Below are 27,994 nucleotides of genomic sequence, written 5' to 3'. Positions count from 1 at the left end.
CCACCGCCACCACCTCCTCAGTATGACCCGGTTGTCTTTCAGGCAGCAATAACAGCCGCAGTGACAACTGTCATGGCTCAAATCAATGCAACTGGCACCGGTGGATCGAGTAACCATACCAACAACTTTAACTATAGACACACAAGGGAGTGCTCATACAAAGACTTCATGATTTGTTGTAGCAACTGGTTCCCGGTACATACTCCTTGCAATTTACATTTTTAAAATAATGCATTTTGCCTTGGACTCGGCGAGTTGATGGGCCAACTCGCTGAGTAGGTGTGGGATAAGGTGCGGGGACTGAAATTTGGACTTGGTGAGTCGGTCCCCGGACTCGGCGAGTAGACCCTACTTGGGCAAAAACCCTAATCCGGGTGTTTGCACCTTATTTAAATGCTCTAACTTGGCCTCCTTTGTCCCTAACACTTCCAGAGGGTTGTAGAGCGAAACCCTAGCCCCCATATTGTTCTTGAGAGTGTTTTTGGCTTTGTGAAGAAGGTTTTGAGCTTAGAAGAAGAAGGAAGAGGTTGAAGTGTGCAAGGAGGGGAGATAGATTTAGAATCTACATAGTGAGAAATTTCCATTCAGGTAGAAAAGTTCTTACCTTGATCACTAGTTCATTAGATCCCCTTTTTGTCCCAAATTAGTTGTTTTCAAGCCCTAAAACCTCAAGCTCCATGTGTTAATGCTCTATGTTCTGAAAGGACACCAGATTTGGACCTTAGGGCGTATTAGAAGTATAAAGTTTTTGTGGTTGAAGTGATTGAGGTCCCCATTGATTGTATGACCTCATTAAGAGCTTGGTTTTGTTTTTTTGAGCTTATAGGGCCATGCATGCACGTAAGGTTTGCAACTTTACGTGATAAGCATGCTCAAGGAACATAGATCTATGGTTTGGAAGCGTTGCATGTCTCAGATTTGGTCTGTATGGGAGATGGGTCATAGGGACTTGGCGAGTCCCAAGGTGGAACTCGACGAGCTCTATGAAGGTGGCCTTAGAATCGGCGAGTTGGATGAACAACTCGGCGAGTCATATGAATATTGCCTGGAACTCGACGAGTTCTTCAAACGCGGTGAGTTGTTGTAACGCCTGTGTTTCCAGGCTTGCCATTTTTAGCAATGTGATAGTCTAGGTTAACCTTTGTAACCCGTTTTGAAATAATAGAAGTGTATTATTTGAGTATTATGTGTTTTGTGCTTAATTGCTTAATTATGTGGTTTGATTAATTAAGAATAAAAATAAGCATCAAAATTTAAGTATAAAATAAACTTGATATCTTTAGATAAAGTTGTAGTAATTGAAACAAGGTTTCCGAAGATATAACGAATGCCGAAATCCGAGTTATAACGAGGAAGTTATGACCTGTCGAAGTTTCGTGACAAAACCGACAACGCTGAATGACGTAAAAAGTGAACTTTACATTAGAGCGATATTTAGCCTTAGTGATCTAAACGAGAATCGAAGATCTCGTTGTTAGTGTCAAAGCGATAAAAAGTTAGGCGAGAACGGACGTCAAATGAAGAACTTATGAATTTATAATGAAATTTTCTGTCCCGGCCTATTAAAAATAAATAATAAAAATAAATTCAAAATTAGCCGATGGAGTCTAAATGAAAGTTGTAGAGCGTAGTCTCACCTTCGCGTGGATATAAAGAACGTCTAAAACGGAGTTTGTATGAAGAAGATATGAATTTTCGAAGTTTATTAAATAATTAATAATTAAATTTAATTATTTAATTTCGGTATTATCCGAATGCAATTCACAAATCTGATCCGAGGTACGCCCCGCGTACAACCAGAGTGTCGACACTTCGGATGATGCATGCAGTGACGCATTTTAGAGCCTGTACGCCCCGTGTACGAGGGGGTTCTAGCCTCCTATAAATAGGATGCGAGGGGTCCGGGTTTAATTGCTAATTTCCTCTCGTTTTTGTGCCGAAACTCTGCGTTTTTACCCCTGAAGCCATCCCAAAGCCCCGGTAATATTCCCGAGTCCCGAAGCGAGTCCCGAGATCCCGAAGATACCAAGAAGTGCGGTTTCCGAGCCGAAGCTCTGCCCGCGAGAAGTTCGATTTTTGTGGAGATCTTCCAGATCTGCTGTGGATTACTACTTCTGCACGTCGTAGTGCTGCCCGATCATCTTCTGATCAAGTGAGTGTATACTACCTTTCATAAACGCAATAATAATACAAGTATGGTTTGAGTGTATTAAGTTTATTGTCGTTTATACGTGTGAATGCGTTGTTACTTTCTCCTAAACGTATAACTATGAAGTATTTTATACGAGATACGTGTTATGTGTATATTTTGTTGTTATGTGTGTGAATGTATATTCACTTTCTTCTATCTTACAGATATGATTATTTCTAAAGGAAATACGTGTTATGTGTGTGTGCCTCGTCTATTATATGGAAAATATTTTGATCAAGCATGCTATACAGGTTTTGAAAATATGTATAAAAATGTATGTTTTTATCTACTAATATGTTGGGTAGAACATGGGTAGATAGTTGGTGTGTAATAAACAGATGAGAGGGCTCGTTGTTGTTTTGATCCAGTCATCTAGCGGAATTTAGATGACGACCACGAACTTTTCTAGATAGTCCGGTGGAACGCTAGCAGGCTCATAACCTGTAGGTGTTAATGAACTTGGGTGTTCATTCGCTGTATTCCATCCCCCTCATGGTTGCCTTCTTTGACGTATATTGTTGAGGAACCCCCACAGCATATATTGTCACCCCGATGAAAATATTCTTAGATTAGGTCCCTTGTGTTAGTTATTTTAGGGACGTAAAGTGAGAATAACGGGAATGGGTAACTGGGTTATTGTTGGTTGATAATAATTAATTTAATTATTTATTGTGGGTTGAAAACCCTATATGCTCACCAGGCTCCCAAGCCTGACCCACTCAGTTTTATTTGTATTACAGGAAGTGGCGCAAGGGCGTAAGATGGATGAACCATCAAGTTGTTTTGTTTACAAGTCTGTATATGTAAATATTTGTTGAATGACTTGTAATGTTATCGTTTATGCTTGTTGGTCAATATTGGAACATGAGACCCCGAGTTTTGATTATATAATGAAAAATACATCTCTTTTATGAAATACTTTGGTAAACATTGTTTTATCATGTTTTGTTTTTGGGAACAAATTCCGCAACTCTTTCAAATCAAAAGGATTTACTCTGAATTTATTTTAAAAGAATAAATGAAAATCAGTCTTTTCTGGCCGAGATTTTGGGGATGTCACAGTTGGTATCAGAGCCTTAGTTTAAGCGAACTAGGAATTTTTAGGATTTCTAGACTTAATATTAGAATGCTAAGTGAAATTTTGAGATGTGTGTCTGTTATATTTTAGACACGAGCACTAGTTTATTTTAGGAAAGTTGCCTAAAATGCTTTTATGTGCTAAATGTTATATGTTGCTATATATGATATTATTTGTTCGGATCTATGGTCTGTTGCCGACCGGATCTAGAAACCTTATGTGTGTAGGATTCTAAGCGCACGTCTACGATATTAGAACTAGCATGTAAATGTTTCGGAGTGATAAGGATGATTTGAATATCTATCGTGAATAAGGATCTAATTTCACCTTATTCGGTGTGTAGATCAAAAAATGGTGAGAACAAGAAGTGGAGTTGGAAATGCTGATGAAAACAGGAATCAACCACCAGTGATTGAGCAAAGACCTGTCATAGTAGCAGCACTTAAGCCGATAACAATGGCCGGTGTACAATTGATGATTCAGACGATGTTGGATCGTCAAACGGATGAAACTAGACGGTTGCTTCAACAAAATCGTGAAGAACTGTCAATTTGTGTGGAAGAGCCTGAATTAAATGAAGGGCACTTGGAAGGTGGAAACTTTAGTGGGTCTGTTGGTCAAGCCAACCCACCGATAGTTAGACAATACAACCGTGATGGAAGGAATGATGGAATGGGATGCAAGTACAAGGACTTTCTAACTTGCAAACCATTGACCTTCAATGGAAAGGAGGATCCGATAGGAGTGATGGATTGGATCTCCGAAATGGAGTTAGCCTTCATGACTTGTGGCTGCAGAGGTAAGTTGCAAACTATCTATGTAGTGCGACAGTTCCGAGGTGGAGCCGTTCGTTGGTGGAACACTCTAGGGAAGACTTTAAGCCCTAATGAGGCACTGCAATTGTCTTGGGCAGAATTCCTGGTGCAGTTCAAACGCAAGTTCTGCTCGGCTCAAAATCTATTGGAGTTGGAGAACAAGTTCCTGACATTGACTAAGGGCAGCATGTCAGTTGATGAATACACCAATAACTTCACCGATAAGATGGAGTTTGCCTTGCGTATCGTTCCAAACGAGCTAACTAAGGTGGATCGATATGCGAAGGGACTTCCATGGGAGTACGAGGTGCCAGTACGTCAGGCACATACATTAGAGGCAGCTATCTGGGCTGCCAAGTCTGTTGAGAACATGATAAAGGGGAGAACCACCAACAAGGTTGAGGTTGGTGAGAAGAGGAAGTTTGAGGGAACATCTGATTCCGGTAAGAATAACAAATTTTCGAAATCTGATTCGAAAAGGTTTGGTGGGGGAAAAGGAGGGGAAGCGAAGTGGTGTGATAAGTGTAAGAAAAAGCACTTCGGGAAATGTAGCGAGGATGTAACTTGCTACAAGTGTGGAAAGGTTGGACATTTTGCCAATGAATGTCCGAACAACAAAAGGATGTGTTTTGGTTGTAATGAAGAGGGACACATTTTGAAAGACTGTCCGAAGAAGAAGGAGGCAGCTAAACATTCCACCAAAGCCGAAGGCGAGAGCATTCCAGATGACACTGGAAGCTGCTAAGGATGAAGCTGATGTCGCTTCAGGTACCTTTCTCGTTAACAAGTTGCCTGCCCAAATTTTATTTGATTCTGGAGCCAACTACTCCTTTATATCGCATGAATTTGGTAGAAAACTAGCTTTGCCTGTTGATAGACTAGATAATGCTTTATTAGTCGAAGTTGCTAGTGGCAAGTTTGTACCTGTTAGCCATCGCATGAAAAACATCTCAATCGACTTGAATGGGAATAAGTTCCGCGAGGAATTATTGCCTATCGAACTTAATGGTTTCGACATCGTCTTGGGAATGGATTGGCTTAGCGCCAATGATGCCGAAATTTTATGCAAGAAAAAGATGGTTAAAGTAAACCCGCCTGAAAAATATTCGTTTATGGTGTATGGGGACAAACGGCAAGTGAATTCTGTGATCATTTCTCTAATGAAAGCCAGAAAGTGTTTGACTAAGGGATGTACATCATATTTAGCATTTGTGATTGATCCTAAGAAAGAAAAGAAGGTGATGCAGAGCATTCCAGTGGTGTTTGATTATCCGGAAGTATTTCCCGAAGATGTCCCTGGATTACCACCTGATAGACAAGTAGAGTTTAGAATAGACTTGTGACCAGGAACCACGCCAATAGCAAAAGCACCTTATCGATTAGCACCGACAAAGATAAAGGAGCTAATGATGCAACTTCAGGAGTTGTTGGACAAAGGTTTCATTAGACCTAGTTCATCACCCTGGGGAGCTCCGGTGTTATTCGTGAAGAAGAAAGATGGAAGCATGAGAATGTGCATTGATTACCGAGAGCTGAATAAGGCAACAATAAAGAATAGATATCCGTTGCCGAGGGTTGATGACCTATTCGATCAGCTACAAGGTTCAAGTTATTTCTCAAAGATCGACTTGAGGTTGGGATATCATCAGCTGAAAGTAAGAGAGCAGGATATAGAGAAGACTACGTTCAGAACTAGATATGGACACTACGAGTTCTTGGTTATGTCGTTTGGACTAACCAATGCTCCGGCAACATTCATGGATTTAATGAATAGAGTTTGTAATCTGTTCCTTGATAAATCTGTGATAGTGTTCATATACGACATTCTAATTTACTCGAAAAGCCAGGAGGAGCATGGCAGACACTTGCGAGAAGTGTTAGAAGTTTTGAAGAAGGAGAAGCTTTATGCAAAGTTCTCAAAATGTGATTTTTGGATTCGTGAAGTCCAATTCTTGGGTCACGTGGTTAACCAAGAAGGGATAATGGTTGATCCAATGAAGATTGAAGTTGTGATGAAGTGGGAACAACTGAAAAGTCGCACGGAGATCCGAAGCTTTTTGGGATTAGCTAGATATTACCGAAGGTTTATCCAAGGCTTTTCTTTGATTGCTACTCCATTGACAACTTTGACCCACAAAGGAGCTACTTATGCTTGGAGTGAGAAGCATAAAGAATCATTCGAGAAGCTAAAGAAGAAGCTATGCGAGGCACCGATACTTTCCCTACCCGATGGAGTTGAAGACTTCGCTGTTTATAGCGATGCGTCTGGTGTTGGATTGGGTTGTGTTTTAACCCAAAGAGAAAAGGTGATAGCATATGCGTCTCGACAGCTGAATGAGCATGAAAAGAATTACCCGACTCATGATTTGGAGTTGGCAGCGGTAGTTTTCGCTCTGAAAATATGGAGGCATTACCTCTATGGCAGGAAGTGCAAACTTTTCACTGATCATAAGAGTCTCCAATATCTCTTTAATCAGAAGGAATTGAATATGAGGCAACGATGCTGGCTGGAATTACTCAAGGACTACGACTGTGAGATACTTTACCATCCCGGTAAAGCTAATGTTGTTGCTGATGCTCTCAGTCGGAACGTCAATCTTGAAAGGAAAATGCCAAGAGCGTTGAGAATTGAAGTTGTCTCGACTATTTTGGAAAGTATAAAGAAAGCTCAAAACGAAGCTTCTGAAAAGAATGACCGAAAGGAGGAACGTTTGGGCAAAACGTTGGTGTTTGGTACAAACGGTCATGGATTGAAGGTGTTCCAAGATCGGATTTGGATACCTAAGGTAGGAGGAGTCAGAGATCTTCTGATGGAAGAAGCTCACAAGACCATGTACTCGATTCATCCCGGTAGCACTAAAATGTATAGGGACCTGAAACCCTACTACTGGTGGCCGACGATGAAGCTTGATGTTGCAAAGTATGTGGCCGAGTGTGTGACTTGTGCGAGAGTCAAAACACAACATCAGAAATTGTATGGGAGTTTAGAACCTTTACCTGTGCCTATGGGTAAGTGGGAAGACATTGCTATGGATTTTGTCACTAAACTACCTAGAACGAAGAATGGTCACGACATGATTTGGGTGGTCGTCGATCGATTCACTAAGAGTGCGCATTTCATAGTAGCCAGGGAGAAATGGTCTATGGAAAAGCTTACGAATTCTTATGTGAAGGAAATTGTAAGACTTCACGGTGTTCCGCTAACAATTGTGTCGGATTGTGATAGTCGTTTCCCCTCAAGGTTTTGGAAATGTCTACAAGAGGAAATGGGTACCAAGTTATGTTTAAGTACAGCTTACCATCCGCAGACTGATGGTCAGAGTGAAAGAACGATACAAACACTTGAAGATATGCTGAGAGCATGTACCTTGGAATTCCTAGGTAACTGGAATGAACATTTACCTTTGGTAGAATTTTCCTATAACAATAGTTTTCACTCGAGCATTAAGATGGCACCTTACCAAGCTTTGTATGGAAAAAAGTGTTGTACGCCGTGTTGTTGGCTTGAGGCTGGAGAAAAGCAGTTTATGGGACCGAAGATGGTTCATCAAACTGCTGAATAGTTGAAAATAATTAGGGAAAGAATGTTAGCGGCTCAGGATCGTCAAAAGAGCTATGCCGGCAAAAAGCGAAGACCGATGACTTTTGAAGTTGGGGATTCGGTTTTGCTTAAAGTCTCGCCGTGGAAGGGACTTATAAGATTTGGTAAAAGGGGAAAGTTGAGTCCAAGGTTTATTGGACCGTTTAAAGTTCTTCAGAGGATTGGGAACCAAGCTTACAAGCTCGAACTACCAGAAGAACTGAATGGAATTCATAACACTTTTCATGTGTGTTATTTACGGAAGTTCACTGGGGAAGTTCCCGACATGATTCCACTTTAAGAGTTGAGAATCGATGAGAACAAAAGGTTAATTGAAGAACCAGAGACAATTGTTGACCGAAAGACTAAGAAGTTGCGACGCAAGATGGTTGAGTTAGTGCTTATCCGATGGAAACACACGAATGGGCCGAATCTCACCTGGGAGACAGATAGTGACATGTTGAGTCGCTATCCGCATTTGTTTGTTGATGTGTGATTTCGGGGACGGAATCATTCTAAGGTGGAAAGAATTGTAACGCCTGTGTTTCCAGGCTTGCCATTTTTAGCAATGTGATAGTCTAGGTTAACCTTTGTAACCCGTTTTAAAATAATAGATGTGTATTATTTGAGTATTATGTGTTTTGTGCTTAATTGCTTAATTATGTGGTTTGATTAATTAAGAATAAAAATAAGCGTCAAAATTTAAGTATAAAATAAACTTGATATCTTTAGATAAAGTTGTAGTAGTTGAAACAAGGTTTCCGAAGATATAAAGAATGCCGAAATCCGAGTTATAACGAGGAAGTTATGACCTGTCGAAGTTTCGCGACAAAACCGGCAACGTTGAATGACGTAAAAAGTGAAATTTACGTTAGAACGATATTTAGCCTTAGTGATCTAAACGAGAATCGAAGATGTCGTTGTTAGTATCAAAGCGATAAAAAGTTAGGTGAGAACGGACGTTAAACGAAGAAGTTATGAATTTATAACGAAATTTTCTGTCCCGGCCTATTAAAAATAAATAATAAAAAAAATTCAAAATTAGCCGACGGAGTCTAAACGAAAGTTGTAGAGCGTAGTCTCACCTTCACGTGGATATAAAGAACATCAAAAACGGAGTTCGTATGAAGAAGATATGAATTTTCGAAGTTTATTAAATAATTAATAATTAAATTTAATTATTTAATTTCGGTATTATCTGAAGGCAAGTCACAAATCTAATCCGAGGTACGCCCCGCGTACAGCCAGAGTGTCGACACTTCAGATGACGCATGCAATGACGCATTTCGGAGCCTGTACGCCCCGCATACGAGGGGGTTCCAGCCTCCTATAAATAGGATGCGAGCGGTCCGGGTTTAATTGCTAATTTCCTCTCGTTTTTGTGCCGAAGCTCTGCGTTTTTACCCCCGAAGCCATCCCGAAGCCCTGGTAATATTCCCGAGTCCCGAAGCGAGTCCCGAGATCCCGAAGATCCCAAGAAGTGCGGTTTCCGAGCCGAAGCTCTGCCCGCGAGAAGTTCGATTTTTGTGGAGATCTTCCAGATCTGTTGTGGATTACTACTTCTGCAAGTCGTAGTGCTGTCCGATCATCTTCTGATCAAGTGAGTGTATACTACCTTTCATAAACGCAATAATAATACAAGTATGGTTTGAGTGTATTAAGTTTATTGTCGTTTATACGTGTGAATGCGTTGTTACTTTCTCCTAAACGTATAACTATGAAGTATTTTATACGAGATACGTGTTATGTGTATATTTTGTTGTTATGTGTGTGAATGTATATTCACTTTCTTCTATCTTACGGATATGATTATTTCTATAGGAAATACATGTTATGTGTGTGTGCCTCATCTGTTATATGGAAAATATTTTGATCAAGCATGCTATATAGGTTTTGAAAATATGTATAAAAATGTATGTTTTTATCTACTAATATGTTGGGTAGAACTTGGGTAGATAGTTGGTGTGTAATAAACAGATGAGAGGCCTCGTTGTTGTTTTGATCTAGTCATCTAGCGGAATTTAGATGACGACCACGGACTTTTCTAGATAATCAGTGGAACGCTAGCAGGCTCATATCCGGTAGGTGTTAATGAACTTGGGTGTTCATTCGTTGTATTCCATCCCCCTCATGGTTGCCTTATTTGACTTATAAGGCTGCGGAACCCCCGCAGCATGTGTTATCACCCCGATGAAAATATTCTTAGATTAGGTCCCTTGTGTTAGTTATTTTAGGGACGTAAAGTGAGAATAACGGGAATAGGTAACTGGGTTATTGTTGGTTGATAATAATTAATTTAATTATTTATTGTGGGTTGAAAACCCTATATGCTCACCAGGCTCCCAAGCTTGACCCACTCAGTTTTACTTGTATTATAGGAAGTGGTGCAAGAGCGTAAGATGGATGAACCATCAAGTTGTTTTGTTTACAAGTCTGTATATGTAAATATTTTTCGAATGACTTGTAATGTAATCGTTTATGCTTATTGGTCTATATCGGAACATGACACCCCGAGTGTTGATTATATAATGAAAAATACATCTCTTTTATGAAATGCTTTGGTAAACATTGTTTTATCATGTTTTGTTTTTGGGAACAAATTCCGCAACTCTTTCAAATCAAAAGGATTTACTCTGAATTTATTTTAAAAGCATAAATGAAAATCGGTCTTTTCTGGCCGAGATTTTGGGGATGTCACAGTTGTTCTTGCACTCGGTGAGTCGGATCGCTAGTCGGTTCTATAGTCCCAAGTAGTGAGTTAAGGGTGACTCAGTGAGTGAGAAGAGGGACTTGGCATATAGGACCAGGTTAGTAGGAGAAGGACTCGGCGAGTCTGTGCCATGACTCGGCGAGTCCAGTCAACTGGAAGTTGACTTTGACCAAGGAGTTGACCTTGGACCAGGGGTAGGTCAGCCATTTCATCTGAGGGTATTTATGAGTGGCTAATCTATGTTTATGGATTTGTAGCCGAAGGATTTCCGGTGCAGCAGTCAGATGTCCGACAGTCAGACTTTTGGTAGCTAATTTTCGAGGTGAGTTTCCTACCAGTAGGAGCGGGTTTAAGGCACCAAGGCCGGCCGTATAAACGATATGATAGTCTCGGAGTGTGGGCAGAGCCCGTATCTCATAGTTGAGTTTGATGATGATATATGCTAGTATGGTAGAATTGTTTATACTTGTTGTCTGTGTGATACTTCTATGTTATGGTTTAGTAGCGGATTCTGGGCGACGCCTGTATCTTCCAGATAGCGGAGTGTGCATGAGGCCCGTATCTCCCAGATAGCAGAGTGTGGGCGACGCCCATATCCCCTAGATAGCGGAGTGTGGGCGAGGCCCGTATCTCCTAGTTAGTGGAGTATGGGTGACGCCCGAATCTCCATGAGTGTGGGAGAGGCCCGTATATCTTAGCTGTTCATTATACGATTGTATGGTATGTGGTATTATGGGGGAACTCACTAAGCTTTGTGCATACAGTTTAGAGTTTTGGTTTAAGGTACCTCTTCGGCGAAGGGGAAGGAGCTGGCACGGTAGCGGCACATCATACACAGCCCTTATTTTCCGCATTATGAGATTGTTCTGGAATTTGTACTCTGACACTATAGTTGATTCGATGTATTGGTTTTCAGACACGTAACATGATTTAAGAAACGATATGATCGAATGTTGTTTATTTTCAAATGTTTTGCAAGGTGTTTAATTAAAAATGGGATTTTTGGACAAAAAAAAATTGGGTCGTTACAAGTTGGTATCAGAGCCTTGGTTTGAGGGATTCAGACACACCCTTGGGAATGTCTGAACTCATGTCACGGGATTAATGGGTTTTAAAAAAAAAGTTTCCGAAAGGTTTAAGTAAAGAGTTTTATGAAAGAACGAAGTGTGTGATGTGCGCGACCGGCCGAGCTCAAGCAAGTATTCCCCAAAATACCCATACAAGTTTATGTTATCTTTAACAATTTCAGTAGAACAACATGCTAGAATAGGACTAAGGATCTAGGAGTGATGCCTTACGTGCCTGCTTTATGTGCTTCATGTTATGACAATTGCATGCTAGTATTGAGTAGATAGCAGTAGGATAGCCTGTTTAGGTTATATTTGACAGTATGAGTTTAGCACTGTATGCTAGACCCGTTTCTCTCTATGAGGATGGAATTGGTTGAGGTTGTTCCCTTTTGTCTAAATGTTGCTTGCTTTGTTCTTTATGGGGCTCTGAATGATGGGAGTTAGCCATTAGGTGAATACATCACGTCACATGTGACCAGGGTTGAATAAACTTAGAGTGCTGAATTTGGCCCTATTGCTCAACTCTTGTTTGAGTCTAACCGTTGTAGGGACTGGGTAGGGTGGAGTCAGAGGTTTCCCTAGGGCAAGCCTAGGATGAGTATATCAGTGATCAGCAGTAGTGAAAGGGATCTGGTGGAGTCGAGGCAATCCTTGAAGAAGGTACGGATAAATGTGGAAGGTAGTATCAGCCCGTCTACTGAAAGTAGAGGATCCGTACCCGAAATAAGGAAGGACAAGACAAGACCAGGGAACTTGAAATATATGTGATTCCTTTTGAAGTATCAGTATCACTAATGGTTGCCGTGTCTATTGCAGAATGGTGGTACAACGTCAGAGGCTAGCTGGTGGTAGTTATGGAGAGGGATCGGGTTTGGGATCAAGTTCCGAGCTAGTAGATGAGAGGCTACGCGAGTTCATCGTGTAAGAAATCACCAAAGGCATCCTTGAGTCGACCCCATCATTTTTAGGTCGATCAAGGAAGGGATAGTCGAGCTGATAGAGGACCGGCTCAGGGCGTTCAGGAGTGACATCACATCTGGCCTGTCAGGATCTCGCACACTGTCCTTTAAGGATTTCAGGGGCAGTGGTGCGCCGGATTTCCATGGGGTGAAGGACCCCATTGCTGCCAAACGATGGATTGTGGACATCAAGTCCGTACAGCTGACTATCTTCTGCTCCGAGGGGTCGAAGGTGAGATACGCAGCAAGGTGTTTGAGAGACAGAGCTAGAGATTGGTGGGAGTCCGTCGATGACTCGTTGGGAGCCTTGACTGTTGGGGCTATGACCTGGTCGGACTTTGTGACCAGGTTCAGGGCAGAGTTTGCACTGGTTGTTGAGCTTCAATAGCTGGCCAGGGAGTTCTTAAACATGAGACAGACTACGGAGACTATGGCGGAGATCACCGCCAAGTTCCAGGAGAGGGCATTGATGGTGCCCCAGTATGCTGGAGATGAGGATATAAGGAGGACCCGCAACCATGACATGCTCCGCGCTGACATCCGAGAGCATGTTGGCTTTTCAGCTTGCCCTACCCTGGAGTCCATGATTCCCAGGGCAAGGGAGAGGGACATTGATCTGGAGCATATCCAGAAGAGGAAGGCAGAGGTGCGGTAGGTGGCCGGGGCTTCGGGGAAGAAGCCCAAGGGATCAGATGGTAGGCCGAAAGGCCAAGGAGGACCGGGCCGCTGCAGGAAATACGGCAGGTCACACGAGGGAGCATGCAGATTGGGATCGTTGGGCTGCTACAAGTGTGTCAAGACGGGACACTTTAGCAGGGATTGTACTACCCGTGCGTCGGTTGTTCAGACATCTGAGTTGCTGTGTTTCCATTGCAGCCAGAGGGACCACAAGAGGGCCAATTGCCCTCAGTTGATAGCAGCATCAGCGCCTATGAAGGCGCCGACTCCAGCGACTCTGAGGATCACAGATGGCCGACAGGGCAAGTCAGAAGCTCCAATGGTGAGGAGCCGGGCCTTTCAGTTGACTACCGAGGAGGCGCGCGCTGCACCCGATGTGGTGACTGGTATGATTCTTTATTTATGCTTTTATGTTATGCTGTTGTAATGTTGATATGTTATGTGTATGTGCTTTGCTTAGGATCGTTCCATGTGAACGGTATCCCAGTTCAGGTGTTGTTCGATTCGGGGGCTACCCGATCATTTGTTTCCCTTGCGCTTAGCAAGAAGTTTCCTGAGTCTTTGGGTAGGTTGGATTGCCCTTTAGAGGTGGAGATTGCTGACGATCGATCGGTTCGAGTATCAGAGGTTTTCCGGGATTGTGTATTGAGATTGTTTGAGGAGCGGTATCTGGTTGACCTGGTTCCCATTCTATTGCGGGAAACAAGGTCATTATTGGTATGGATTGGCTGAGCCCCAATGGAGCAGTGATAGACTACGCGCAGCAGCTAGTGTGAATCAGAGCCCTAAGTGGGGGAGAGTTGGTGATTCAGGGTGAGAGACCACAGCGAGGGCCAACCTTATGTTCGATGGCGAAGGCAAGGCGCTAGCTCCAGCAGGGTTGCGCAGGTTATGTCGCGTACGTTACGGATTCCCGGGAGGCGGGTAGAGAGACAGTGGACGAGGTGCCTGTAGTACGAGAGTTCGCGGATGTATTCCCCGAGAAGTTTCCTGGGATACCTTTGGAGCGTCTGGTGGAGTTTAGGATCGACCTAGTCCCTGGTGCGGTTGCCATAGCCAAGGCACCCTATCGGTTGGCTCCTCCCGAGATGCGGGAGTTATCTACGCAGTTGCAGGAGCTTCTAGATAAGGGATTTATCAGGCCGAGCAGTTCACCCTGGGGAGCCCCGATTTTGTTTGTGAAGAAGAAGGATGGGTCACATCGAATGTCTATAGACTATCGGGAGCTGAACAAGCTAACAGTGTAGAACCGTTACCCACTACCGAGGATTGATGATCTCTTTGACCAGTTAAAGGGAGCATCTTGGTTCTCCAAGATCCATTTGCGTTCAGGTTACCATCAGAAGAGGGTCAGAGAGGGGGATATGCAGAAGACCGTGTTTCGGATGCGCTATGGCCATTATGAGTTCGTGGTGATGCCGTTTAGCTCACCAACGCTCCTGCCGTGTTCATGGACCTCATGAACCGCGTGTGCAGACCGATGCTGGATCGGTTTGTGATAGTTTTCATCGATGATACCTTGGTTTACTCCAAGATGCAGGAGGAGCACGATGAGCACCTACGAGAGGTGCTAGAGACTTTGAGGAGGGAGAGCTTGTATGCCAAGTTCTCCAAGTGTTAGTTCTGGTTGCGTGCGGTGCAATTTCTGGGGCACCTAGTCAACCAGGATGGGATTTCAGTAGATCTAGCCAAGGTGGAGGCCGTGATGAGATGGGAGGTGCCGAAGTCTCCATCCGAGATTCGGAGTTTCCTGGGATTAACAGGCTATTATCGTAGATTCATCCATGATTTCTCCAAGATAGTCGTACCATTTAGCAGGCTAACAAGGAAGGTCGTCGTCTTCCGTTGGGGGCCTGATCAGTAGGTAGCGTTCGAGACACTGAGACAGAGACTGTGCGAGGCACCAATCTTAGCCCTGCCAGAGGGCATAGAGGATTTTGTTGTGTACTGTGATGCGTCCATCTAAGTATTGGGAAAGGTATTGATGTAGAGAGAGCATGTCATCGCATACGCGTCGAGGCAGTTGAAGCCTCATGAGGCGAATTACCTGACACATGACTTGGAGCTAGGGGCGGTTGTGTTCCCCCTCGAGATTTGGCGTCATTACCTCTATGGGGTTCGCTGTACCATGTACACGGACCGTAAGAGTTTGAGGTACCTCATGGATCAGCCGAATCTAAACATGAGGCAGCGGCGGTGGTTGGATGTGGTAAAGGATTACGATTGTGAGATCCTTTATCACCCAGGGAAGGCCAATGTAGTGGCCGACACACTTTTTCGTAAGGCAGCGCCGATCCGAGATATCGGTCTACGGATGACAGTAGTGACTTCGTTATTGGAGCGGATTCGGGAGACTCAACAGGAGGCTATGAAAGAGGAGCATCGGAAGAGTGAGCGGATTGTGGGGCAGGTTTCCTCCTTCGACTATGATAGCCGAGGGTTGTTGACTCTTCACCGTAGGGTGTGGGTCCCTTATCTTGGTGGCGTGCGTCAGGTTCTGAATGAGGAGGCGCATAAATCCCGGTTCTCCATTCATCCCCGGGCGACGAAGATGTTTAGGGATCTTCGTCTGGACTATTGGTGGCCCTGCATGAAGTGGGATGTGGCTTGGTTCATCGAGCAGTGCTTGACCTCTAGGAAGGTCAAGGCCGAGCATCAGATGCAGCCGTTGGAAATCCCGTTTTAGAAGTGGGAGGATATTATGATGGATTTTATCATGAAGCTTACCAGGACCGCATGAGGAGTGGATTCTATATGGGTCATCGTGGATCGATTGACCAAGAGTGCCCATTTTATCCCAATTCAGGAGAGCATCTCGGCCGAGAAGTTGGCCGATATCTATATAAGGGAGATAGTGGCGCGACACGGGGTGCCACTATCAGTGATTTCAGACAGAGATGTGCATTTTACTTCCAAGTTTTGCAAAAAAGTTTCATGATGAGTTAGGCACTCGTCTACATTTTAGCACTGCCTTCCACCTGCAGGCAAATGGTCAGAGTGAGCGGACCATCCTGACTCTTGTGGATATGTTGTAGGAATGCATGCTAGATTTCGGTGGTAGTTAGGATACCTATCTTCCTTTAGTTGAGTTCTCATGCAACAACAGCTACCACGTGAGTGTTGAACGTCCTCCCTTCGAGATGTTGTATGGATGGAGATACAGGACCCCGATATTTTGGCGAGAGGTTGGCCAGAAGGTCATGGGAAGCACCGAAGTGGTGCTCCAAATGACAGAGAAGATTTAGTAGGTCCGGAGCAGGCTTCAGACTGCTCAGAGTCGGAAGAAAAGTTATGCCGACAAGCGCCGTTCAGACTTGGAATTCCAAGTCGGGGATATGGTTCTTCTGAAGGTGTCTCCATGGAAACGTGTCATCCGATTCAGAAAGCGAGGAAATTTAGGCCCAAGGTTCATCGGGCCATTCAGGGTTGTAGCCCGGGTGGGTGCGATGGCGTATAGGTTGGACCTGCCAGCCGAACTCAGCCAGATCCACAACACTTTCCACGTCTCTCAGTTGTGGAAGTGTTTGGTGGACGACTCGGCAGTGGTGCCTTTGGAGGATATTCAGGTCGATGACAGCCTGAATTACATTGAGCGGACTATGGAAATCCTCGATAGGAAGTCGAAGGATCTGAGGAACAAAAGGGTGGAACTCGTGAAGGTGCAATGGTAGCACCGGAAGGGATCGGAGTGGACTTGGGAGCCGATGGAAGAGATGATGGAGCACTACCCCAAGCTGTTTCAGGAACGAGCAGCAGACTTCGAGGATGAAGTCTAAGATAAGTGGGGGAGATTTGTAGAACCAGAGATTTGTAGCACCTGGTTCTGGGTACGTACTCCTCGCAATTAACATTTTTAAAATAATGCATTTTGCCTTGGACTCGGCGAGTTGATAGGCCAACTCGCCGAGTAGGAGTGGTATAAGGCACGGGGACTGAACTTTGTACTCGACGAGTTAGTCCCCGGAATCGGCGAGTAGACCCTACTTGGACAAAAACCTTAATCTGGGTGTTTGCACCCTATTTAAACGCTCTAACTTGGCCTCCTTTGTCCATAACACTTCCAGAGAGCTGTAGAGCGAAACCCTAGCCCCCATATTGTTCTTGAGAGTGTTTTTGTCTTTGTGAAGCAGGTTTGGAGCTTAGAAGAAGAAGGAAGAGGTTGAAGTGTGCAAGGAGGAGAGATAGATCCATAATCTACACTATGAGAAGCTTCCATTTAGGTAGAAAAGTTCTTACCTTGATCACTAGTTCATTAGATCCCTTTTTTGTCCCAAATTAGTAGTTTTCAAGCCCTAAAACCTCAAGCTCCATGTGTTAATGCTCTATGTTCTGAAAGGACTCCAGATTTGGACCTTATGGGCGTATTAGAAGTATAAAGTTTCCGTGGTTGAAGTGATTGAGGTCCCCATTGAGTGTATGTCCTCATTGAGTGTATGTCCTCATTAAGAGCTTGGTTTTGCCTTTTTGAGCTTATAGGGCCATGCATGCACGTAAAGTTTGCAACTTTACGTGATAAGCATGATCAAGGAACATGGATCTATGGGTTGGAAGCGTTGCATGTCTCAGATTTGTTCTGTATGGGAGATGGGTCATAAGGACTCGGCGAGTCCCAAGGTGGAACTCGGCGAGTTCTATGAAGGTGGCCTTAGACTCGGCGAGTTGGATGAACAACTCGGCGAGTCATATGAATATTTCCTGGAACTCGACAAGTTGTTCTTGGACTCGGCAATTCGGATCACGAGTTGGTTCTATAGTCCTAAGTAGTGAGTTATGGGTGACTCAGTGAGTGAGAAGAGGGACTTGGCGTTCAGGACTAGGTTAGTATGAGACGGACTCGACGAGTCCGTGCCATGACTCGGCGAGTCCAGTCAACTGGAAGTTGACTTTGACCAAGGAGTTGACCTTGGACCAGGGGTAGCTTAGCCATTTCATTTGAGGGTATTTATGAGTGGCTAATCTATGTTTATGGATTTGTAGCCGAAGGATTTCCGGTGCAACAGTAAGACGTCCAACATTCAGGCTTTTGGTAGCTACTTTTCAAGGTGAGTTTGCTACCAGTAGGAACGGGTCTAAGGCACCAAGGCCGGACCGTATAGATGATATGATAGTATCGGAGTGTGGGCAGAGCCCGTATCTCATAGTTGAGTTTGATGATGATATATGCTAGTTTGGTAGAATTGTTTATACTTGTTGTCTTTGTGATACTTGTATGTTATGGTTTAGTAGCGGAGTGTGGGCGAGGCCTGTATCTCCCACATAGCGGAATGTGGGCGATGCCCGTATCTCCCAGATGGCGGAGTGTGAGCAAGGCCCATATCTCCCAGATAGCAGGGTGTGGGCGAGGCCTGTATCTCCTAGATAGCGGAGTGTGGGCAAGGCCCTTATCGCCTAGTTAGCGGAGTTTGGGCGTGGCCCGTATCTCCATGAGTGTGGGCGAGACCCGTATCTCTTAGCTGTTCATTATATGATTGTATGGTATGTGGTATTATGGGGGAACTCACTAAGCTTCGTGATTATAGTTTAGAGTTTTGGTTTTAGGTACCTCTTCAGCGACGGGGAAGGAGTTGTCACGGTAGCGGCACATCATACACACCCCTTGTTTTCCGCATTATGAGATTGTTCTGGGATTTGTACTCTGACACTATGGTTGATTCCATGTATTGGTTTTCAGACGCATAACATGATTTAAGAAACGATATGATCGAATGTTGTTTATTTTCAAATGTTTTGAAAGGTGTTTAATTAAAAAATGGGATTTTTGAACAAAAAAAATTTGGGTCGTTATATTTGTGGACCCAAATCCTTCGATGGAAGTGGGGGATTCATCGCCCTGATGCAGTGGTTCAAAAAGACCAGGTCGATTTTTGAGTTATGTACGTGCTCCAAAAGAAGCAAAATGAAGTTTGTTGCCTACACCTTCTCTGACGGAGCCCTTACATGGTGGAACCCCCTTGTCATGTCACTGACTCTTTCAATAGCAAATGCAATGGGATGGGAAAAATAAAAAGTGATGATGCTGGAAGAGTACTGCCTGAGGGGCAAAGTACAGAAAGTAGAGCATGAGCTGTGGAATCTTACCATAGTAGGCTCAGACATAGAAGTTTACACCGACAGATTCAATGACTTAGTTGCGATATGCCTAGGAATGGTTACCCCGGAGAGCAAGAATGTAGAGAGATACATTTGGGGAATGACTTCTCTAATCCAAGGAAATGTATTGGCAGCAAAACCTCTTACATTTGACAGTGCCAAACGCCTTCCTCAAACTTTGGTGGACTATGGGATCCGCCAAGGCATAATGGATCCTGTTCTTGGGTCAACCAAAGGAGGTGATGATAATCAAAGACCCGAGAGTAGAAAGAGGAGACATTCAAAACAAGAACCCTTCGAGGAACAACAGACAGGTGCAACCTATGCTTCTACAACACTAAACACATCTACACCAGATAGCCGTTACGCTGGAACCCTCCCTAAATGTAATAAGTGAAAATTCCATCATGTCGGAAGGTGTCTAAAGTTGTATTGAAAGAATTGCCTCAGAAGGGGACATACCATCCGCTTCTGTAGGGCACCGGCACGACGAGTCTCTCAGGTCCCATTTGAAGAGGTGAGACGGACCTGCCACGAATGTGGTGAAACGAGACATTACAAGAGAGATTGTCCATTGGTCAAGAACCCTGGTAACGAAGGAAGAGTGCTAATGATCATTGCAAGAGAGTCTACCCCGGAACCACCTGAGAACCGCGGTACGTCTTCCAACTCGAATCTCTCCTTAAACCTACATTTATCCAAGGAAATTCTCTCACAACTAAATTCTAACTATAATATTTTCTTCCTCATCTAACCAAAGCACATAGTTTATGTAGAACTAAATACTCTTTCTGGTAAGCTATAATGGTTTGGTGTAAATAGTAGGGCCATATATAATTAAGGACCAATAGACTTAGAGTGCGTGATTTCGCCTTATTTCCTGTTCCTTGTCTGGTTGTGGGTTTAGGGAAGAGTCACTCAGTCAACCGTCTTATTCATCATAATTATATATGACTTGTAAGCACCAATCGATTATAGAGGGACTGCATAGGGACTAGAATATCAAGTATCATTCACTAAGAACAATTTCTCGGTTAGTACACTTAATACAATACAAAAAATTCGCAGTAGTAATAACAAGGTCAACACGGAAAGCACTAAGAATGTTTACACACAGATACATTGATGCCATAATGAAACACTCCTCCCAAGCTAACTTAACATGCCATCCTACAAGGTTATCCCGCTTATACCAAACCCATGTGTCACTGAGGAGACCCTTTGCTTTAAACCGATCGAATAAGAAAAATCACGTCACTCATAACGACAAACTAGATGCGAACCTCGAAATTTCATCTCGCTCAAATCCCGAAAGTAGTCATTCGAGAAGTATGGTATTCACCCGTAAGCTTCCTTAAACACCCTCAACAGACTATTTTGGAAGCACCACTCGCGCAGCAAGTCAAGTTCAAGCATAGAGGATAGGGGTGGATACACTTAGCCTATATATGGATTAGGTATTAGTCATATCATGAACTTTAGGACGAAGGCTTCTAAGAGCTACGAAAGAACCATCCTCATCTTTTTCCGAGTCCATGATTTGTATCTTTATTCTTGAATTTCAGGACAAAATTTTGTGACAACCTGAAATTTCTATCTTGTACAACAATTCAAGTCAATCAAAGTCAGACTTGTTTCTGCTATCATTTAGCACTATTTAGAGTATGTTTGAGGGTTCTAAGCAAAGTACATTCAAGGATCGGGTTTTAGAAAGTATCTGCTTGAGCCTATTATGCCTTGATCAAGGTTTAAACCCCATCATATGGAGTTTACAGCCAGACCACCATGCGTTTACAGTCGTAAACTCACGTGGGCTGTAAACTCATGCTATATGTATGAGATTTCATCACTTTTCCTCATTTCTCTTTCATTCCAAGTCTAAGAACCCTATTTCTCTCTCAATTATCTTAAGATCTTCATCTTAATCTTCCAAAAATGTAAGAATTCTTTCCATTTAATTAGTTGATGCAATGTTTTAACTAGTACATCCCTTCGATTTCATCCATGAAATCATCGATTTTGGTTAGATCTTCAAGAAACACCAAGAACACCAAGAGCACACACTAGTGTTTTTGGACCTTAAACACCCTTTCAAGCTTCTATATCGTAAGTACTCTCTCCTTAGCTTGTTGTATACTTGAAATACATGAAGAACACTTAGAAAACATCCATTTGACAAGAAAAAAGGGAGTTTATGGCCAAGACCATCTCCCTTGGCCGTAAACCCTTAAAATTGTCCCATATTGACCTTAAAGTCTTCTAGGAGCTAAGCTTGTGAACTAGAACACTTCTTGGAAGACCATTAGACCTTAACACACACTTTGGTACAAAATACCATGAGTTTATGGCCTTAAACTCATATGGTCATAAATCCATGGGTCGTGAACTCATGGGAGTCTTACCATTTGGGTCGTAAACTCCTATATGAGGCCCTACACTCCTTATATGCAACCCTATGTGGTGTAACACTTCATTACAAATGTTTTCTAGTCCTTAAGGTTGTTCCATCTCATGATTAGATGTTTTAAACACTAATTAGTTACACATATGTTTCATTATATGTTAAATAGGATCAGTGTGTGCTCAAGCCTTCACTTGACACTTTTCATCCTTATCGATCTTACATTCGAGTTACTCACTACAGGTGAGTTCATGCCCCTTAACTTATCTTTTAAATGATTTTAAATACTTTTATTGGGGCGGGGGGAATACAAGTAGAAAACATCTTAGTTATATAATCAATCACATATGATTTATAACTGTGTTTAAAACAAAGGATTTCTTGTACTTTAAATTGTATTATCAAACAAACTTTTTTAAATCTTTTTAAAAACTAACATCAAGTCATTAATATTTATTGTTAAACTCTTCAAATGTATTAACAAATCTTCTTTTAAACTTATATATTGTCAAAAGCGTGTATATATATGTATAGTTATATAAGTAATGTTTAATGGACTTAGGACAGATAACTCGCCTTACTTCCTGTTAATTGTTTGGTTGTGGACTTAGGGTATTTGGTGGTTTGTCGGAATGTTGTCTAAATATTAGTTATATATTATGTATACGTATGTAGATATAAGAGTACTATAAATCAGTTCAGTACCTTTGGATAGCAAAGGTATACAATCATTCATTCAACTATAGAAATCCCTAGTAAACTATAATAGGTATAGTTTGGGAGAGCACTATCACTATAATAGAGAATACTAGAAAGAGAATACTATAACATAGAATACTATAACAAAGAATACCATAACTGAGAATACTATAACTGAGAATACTAGACACAGAATACTATAATAGAGAATACTATAATAGAGAATACTAGACACAGAATACTATAATAGAGAATACTAGACAGAGAATACTATACAGAGAATACTATACATATAATACTATTACTATATCAAGTATACTATAACAAGCTTTAAGATAACATAATGTGAGATACTACTTCATGACACAACAACCATTTTGTCGTGTCACGTTTTGTAACCAGAATCTCCTGGAGGGAGAGCGTATAGATCTATACTGGATTCACTATGCTACACTTTGATGTTAGCTACAACGGGACTTGTAAGTCTATGAGCGCTAAATGATCATTTCTTCTGTTGTCTTTCATTGTCGTGTTATAGTCGGTTTAGTATGTTAACAACCTCATCACATTTTACCTTATATAAGCCTTTTTGGTTTAAGGTAGTTATTACTACAACGTTTACTACATATAATACTATACTACACACACACAGTTTCCCATTGCATTAAAATTGTGATCTTCTCACATAAAGGGTAATGTAAAACTATATTTTGGTAATGATAGTCATATTTGGGAAAAACATTCACTTTTACAAAGAAACAAACGTAAGAAACAGTCGAGTCTTGGTAGAAGACTACTTTTATACTGGTTGAAAATATAGGATTTTCTAAGAGTTTTCAAACATATATAAACATTTACGAACACTTTAAGTAAACTTATACAAACATTAACACTAAATACTTATGAAATCACTAGCTTAAATGCTGATCTACACTTTCAAAATAACTTGTATTCTCTTGTCATCAGTAGACAGGTACAGTCGACCAGGTTTTGATAAGACGGAGCATGTTAACGACTTGTATTTTATTTTGATTATTCATTTTGGTGTCTTAATACTTTCAAGTAACTCACTTGTATTAAATTATACTATTAATGCAATCGATGATGTTGTTGCTTGTTTCCTACTTTGCATTGTTATGATATTGTACATGACGGCCTCCGATCTTGAATATTTATGTCGTTCCGGTTTTAGGGTGTGACAGATTGGTATCAGAGCATTGTTTATAGTGAATCGAGTATATCAACCCATAAAAGATATACAAACTATAAACACATCGGTATTAAAATACTCTGACCAAGATTTTATACTTTTTAATTACTAAAATACTTAACTAAAAGTATACATAATCACATACCTACTACACAACAATATCATACTAGAACATAATAAAAGTAATTAGATGTTGGATATTACAGTCAAACTTTAGCAGTTATGTAATCATATCTCGGATCAATATAGCCTGATCAACTATATTCGTTTGAGATATGGTGAACATGTCTTCGGGAGTGATAGTGGTGTTGCGACATGCCTAAAACTTAGTAACACTACTACAAAGAAAACATTAGTGTATAACATAAACTTAAAATACTACAGGAGTATTTTGTGTTACTAAAATTACTTATGTGCAAAGTAAACAAGTCTTTATTAGTATGTCAATAGTTGCTGAGTGGATACGCTACTGTTATATGTAACTAGGGTGTCGTAGACTTAGAATCTGTGATCTTTGCTTTACTTCATATTCGTTGTTTGCTTGTGGACCTAGAGTTAGGAGCACTTATTCGAAGGTCCATCCTGTTTTGGTTACATATGACTGGTATGCATTACGCAAATGTTGAAGTAACTAATAAGGACCATCTTATAATTATCTTATTTAGTGCGTCTAATAACTATTTCTTTTACCCCTATTTCTCGCGTAGATAACATGGTTGGATTCCATATCCTCGGAGACATAAACTTTCCTAACCAAGGAAATGGAGGAGGGCTCGACGTAGAGCCAGAAGAGAATCATCCAATCCCTTTGGAGGACGACTTCCCAGAAGACTTCTCTATAGGTTCTGACTCCGAACCTGAAGTCAACAACCTACCTCAAGGGGCTCAACTCCCAAAACTCAACCCCCGACCAACATTTCAAGGTCCCACACCCTTGTGGGCGACAAACTTGAACCGATGAAGTCATGAACAGGGTCAACCTCTACCCTTCAACACAGACTGAAGCTTTTACAATCTTGACGAGGGAGGCTCAACTGGCCGAGTCCTACCCATTATGGTCTGCAGGATTGCTTGAAATGATGAGCAAGGTCTGTAAGCCATCGACGGAGTTATGGAAGTTGACGCCATTTCGGGCGTTAACATAGTCCGCATTCGCCATCTCGAAGAGGCTATGGAAGGGACTATGAGAGCCAATAGGTCTCTACAGCAGCAACTAGCTACATCCTGAGCAGAAGTTATAGAACTTCGAGTACATCAAAGGGCACATGAGTAACATCTTCAAGACGTAGTGCATCAACTAGCAGAACTAAGGGTTCTCCGAAGGCGTACCCATCGCCGATAGAAGATGTTTGGCTCGTCTTTTGTTTTTGGTTTAAGGAATAGCTTTCTTATTTGTTCTCTATGAAGCACTTTTCCTGTACAAATATTCCAGTCTTTCAAATACTATAACTAGACTCTGTTGCTGTCAAAATTTTACTACTTCTGATATGATGTAAGACCTATTGTTAGGTCAATTTTTCCCAAACTTAATACATCCTTAATATCAATGATATTGGCAATCAACTAATATTCTGTGGAAATCTTTGTTCAAATACTTTCATTCTTCTAATTCTAGAAATCTATGGAACTTAAACTCTCATTTAGTTGTTGAACTATGGCGATTTAGTTCATGGGATTCATTCATTAACTTCAATATTGAATTCTTATCATTGTACTCATCTTTTAAACTTATAGTTGAAAGATGCTTCCTCGTAAGTCATCAAGGCGTAATGCTCTGATTATTCCAACTCAAACACCACCTCCTCGACAATTCGATATGATAGCTCTTAATGGTGTTGTGGTTGTGGTTGTTGTGACGACCATGGCTCAATACACTATCAACCAAGGTACTAGTGCAGGTGGAACAATCGTTCATTCCACTCATAGTGATGTTGTTGTGCGCTCACGGGAGTGATCTTATAAAGACTTCACCAACTGTAAACCCCGAGTCTTTAATGGAATTGGTGGAATCATTTCCCTAGTGCAATGGTTTGAAAAGATAGAATTAATCTTTGGGATATGTTTTTGTAATGAAGGAAGCAAAGACAAATTTGCTGCATGCACCTTCGGTTGTTGGGCTGAAAATTATTTTGAAGATTGCATCTTTTGGGATCGACAGATTATGTTACTTTGTATTCCGGTTTGGGCCTGTCCAACCGTGAACCTTTTATGTTTTGTATATAAGTTTCCGATTGCATGCATATTAGGTAAAGGTTTTTAGAGATCTGAAAATAGCGATACATCTAGACGATAACAGGTTTCTTTGATCGTTCCTGTAACCTTCCAACCCTCTACAGTTGATGTTCATAATCGAGCTCTTCTGAGGATTTTGTTTAATCATTCGACACGTTTGATTCCATCTTGACTTATTCTTTTTATTGCATTCATATTGTTTATGTTTATATACTTCTTCAAGATCTAATCGATCTTTATAGATTAAAGGTAAGTTTAATCTCATCAATTGGTATCAGAGCAGGAGGCTGTGTAATCGATACACATCTTTTCTGTGAAAAAGATTTCCATTAGGGTTTTTCCGCAATTATCAATATATATTGAGTCGTCATCTCTTTATTGACGTATCTTGATATTTATTGTTTTGCCCTAATCTGCTTTATTACAAGTCTGATCTTTGAATAGGTTTTACGATCATAATGGACGCGACGCAATCAAACCTCATTAATATTTCCAACAGCATCGGTTCGACGACAAAGATTCCAATCTTATACACCCATGACTATGAAGTATGGGCGCATCACTTTGAAGACTACGTGATTGGATCGGAGGATAATGGGTATCTCATATGGGAAGCCATCACCAATGGACCGTTTTCTCATTCTGCATCGTCCAGAATCATCAAGACACAAAAGGAGTACAATGATCTGCTAAAGGACGTGAAGGATATTGCACAAGATGAAAAGGATAAATTCCAGTGCAATATCAAGGCACTAAGGTTGATCAGATTCGCCCTTCAGTCCGACACATTCAGGTTGGTTAGCTCATGCACAACGGCAAAGGAAGTTTCGGATAGAATTTGTGAACTGTATTCTATAGACGAGGATCTTGAACATTCTATTCAAACTTTGCTTTTATCTGAGTTTGGAGAATTCAGGCAAGGAGCCGAAGAAACGGTGACCCAGACGTTTGATCGTTTTAATCATCTTCTCAGCAAGATGATTAAACACGATATTGAATGGAAGCTTATCGAACAGAAGGTTACTTTCTTGAACGGATTGAGGTCTGAATGGAGAGCTGTAGTTTCCACAGTCAAAGCTCCTGAGCAGTTTAAATCATACTCTTTGGCGAAACTGGTGGGTATTCTTAAGTCCCAAGAGAAGATTGTGGTGCAAGAAAAGAATGTCGTTACTAGTCTTGGTTCATTGGCCCTCCTATCTAAAAGTAAAGTTGTGATGGAAGATGAAGATCTCAACTTGGAGGAATATGATCTCACGTCTGAGGATTATGCCATGATGGTGTCCAATCCCAAGAGGTTCATAAAGAAGAGATTCCCCAGCAACAAAAACCGAAACTGGCAGGGAAGTTACAGCTCTGAAAAGGTGAACAATGAACCGAAGGCTGAGGAGCACAAGAAGGAACCGAAGGTGGATGGCGATTCCGGAGTAAGTTGTTTCTACTGTGGTGGGAAAAACCACTATGCTAAGGACTGTGTTCTTAAGAAGATGGCTGAAAAGGATGATGGAAATGATGAGGAAGCTGTGTTGCAGAAAAGAATGGACGAGTTGAGAAAGAAGAAGTCTAACGCTAACCCTTCTATTAATGCTCTCATTGTGCAGGGTTCTGTTAATGATGACGAGTTCGGTAGCACGGAAGTTTGGTCTACCGACTCAGAAGACGAGGAAGTGAGGAAGCCTACCCATGGAAAGGCTTATATGGCTAAGGAGGAAAGAAGTGGAGGAAGATGCTTCATGGTAACTGATGTATCTCAAATGCAGGGATACAACACCGATGGAGGAAGCGATGGACCGAAGGTAAAGGAGGACATGTGCTTTATGGCCAAACCTCTCAGCCAACAATTCAATGAGCTCGATGAGCTGATAAAGAAGGTACAATCTGTCTTTATTTCATGCAAAGTGCCATCATCCTCATATGAGAAAGAACTAAAAAACGTTAATACAAGAATTTCTCATCTAGATAGTAGCTTAACTCAAACTCGAGTCACCAATTCTAACCTAACTGATCAATTGAGTAGGGTGGCATCGAATAGTGAGGAGCGGAGAATGTGGATCGAGTTAAAGGAGTCAGAATTAGTTAAAGTTAAAGACGAAAACATTTATTTGCAAAGAGACAATTTAAAATTGTTAAAACAGCGGAATGTTTTTTGTTTAATTGCTAAACGTTTGTACTCTAATATTACTCAGCTTCACTTGGATTGTGAAATAGGCCAAAAGATCCATCGCATGATTTTGCCCTTCCTAGAGTTTAAGGAGGATGAAATCGATGCCGAAGCCTACAATTG

The sequence above is a fragment of the Lactuca saligna genome, chromosome 1 (genome assembly GCF_052625555.1).
Source record: "Lactuca saligna cultivar CGN05327 chromosome 1, ASM5262555v1, whole genome shotgun sequence".
Lineage (NCBI taxonomy): Eukaryota > Viridiplantae > Streptophyta > Magnoliopsida > Asterales > Asteraceae > Lactuca > Lactuca saligna.
This window is presented reverse-complemented; position numbering follows the sequence as displayed.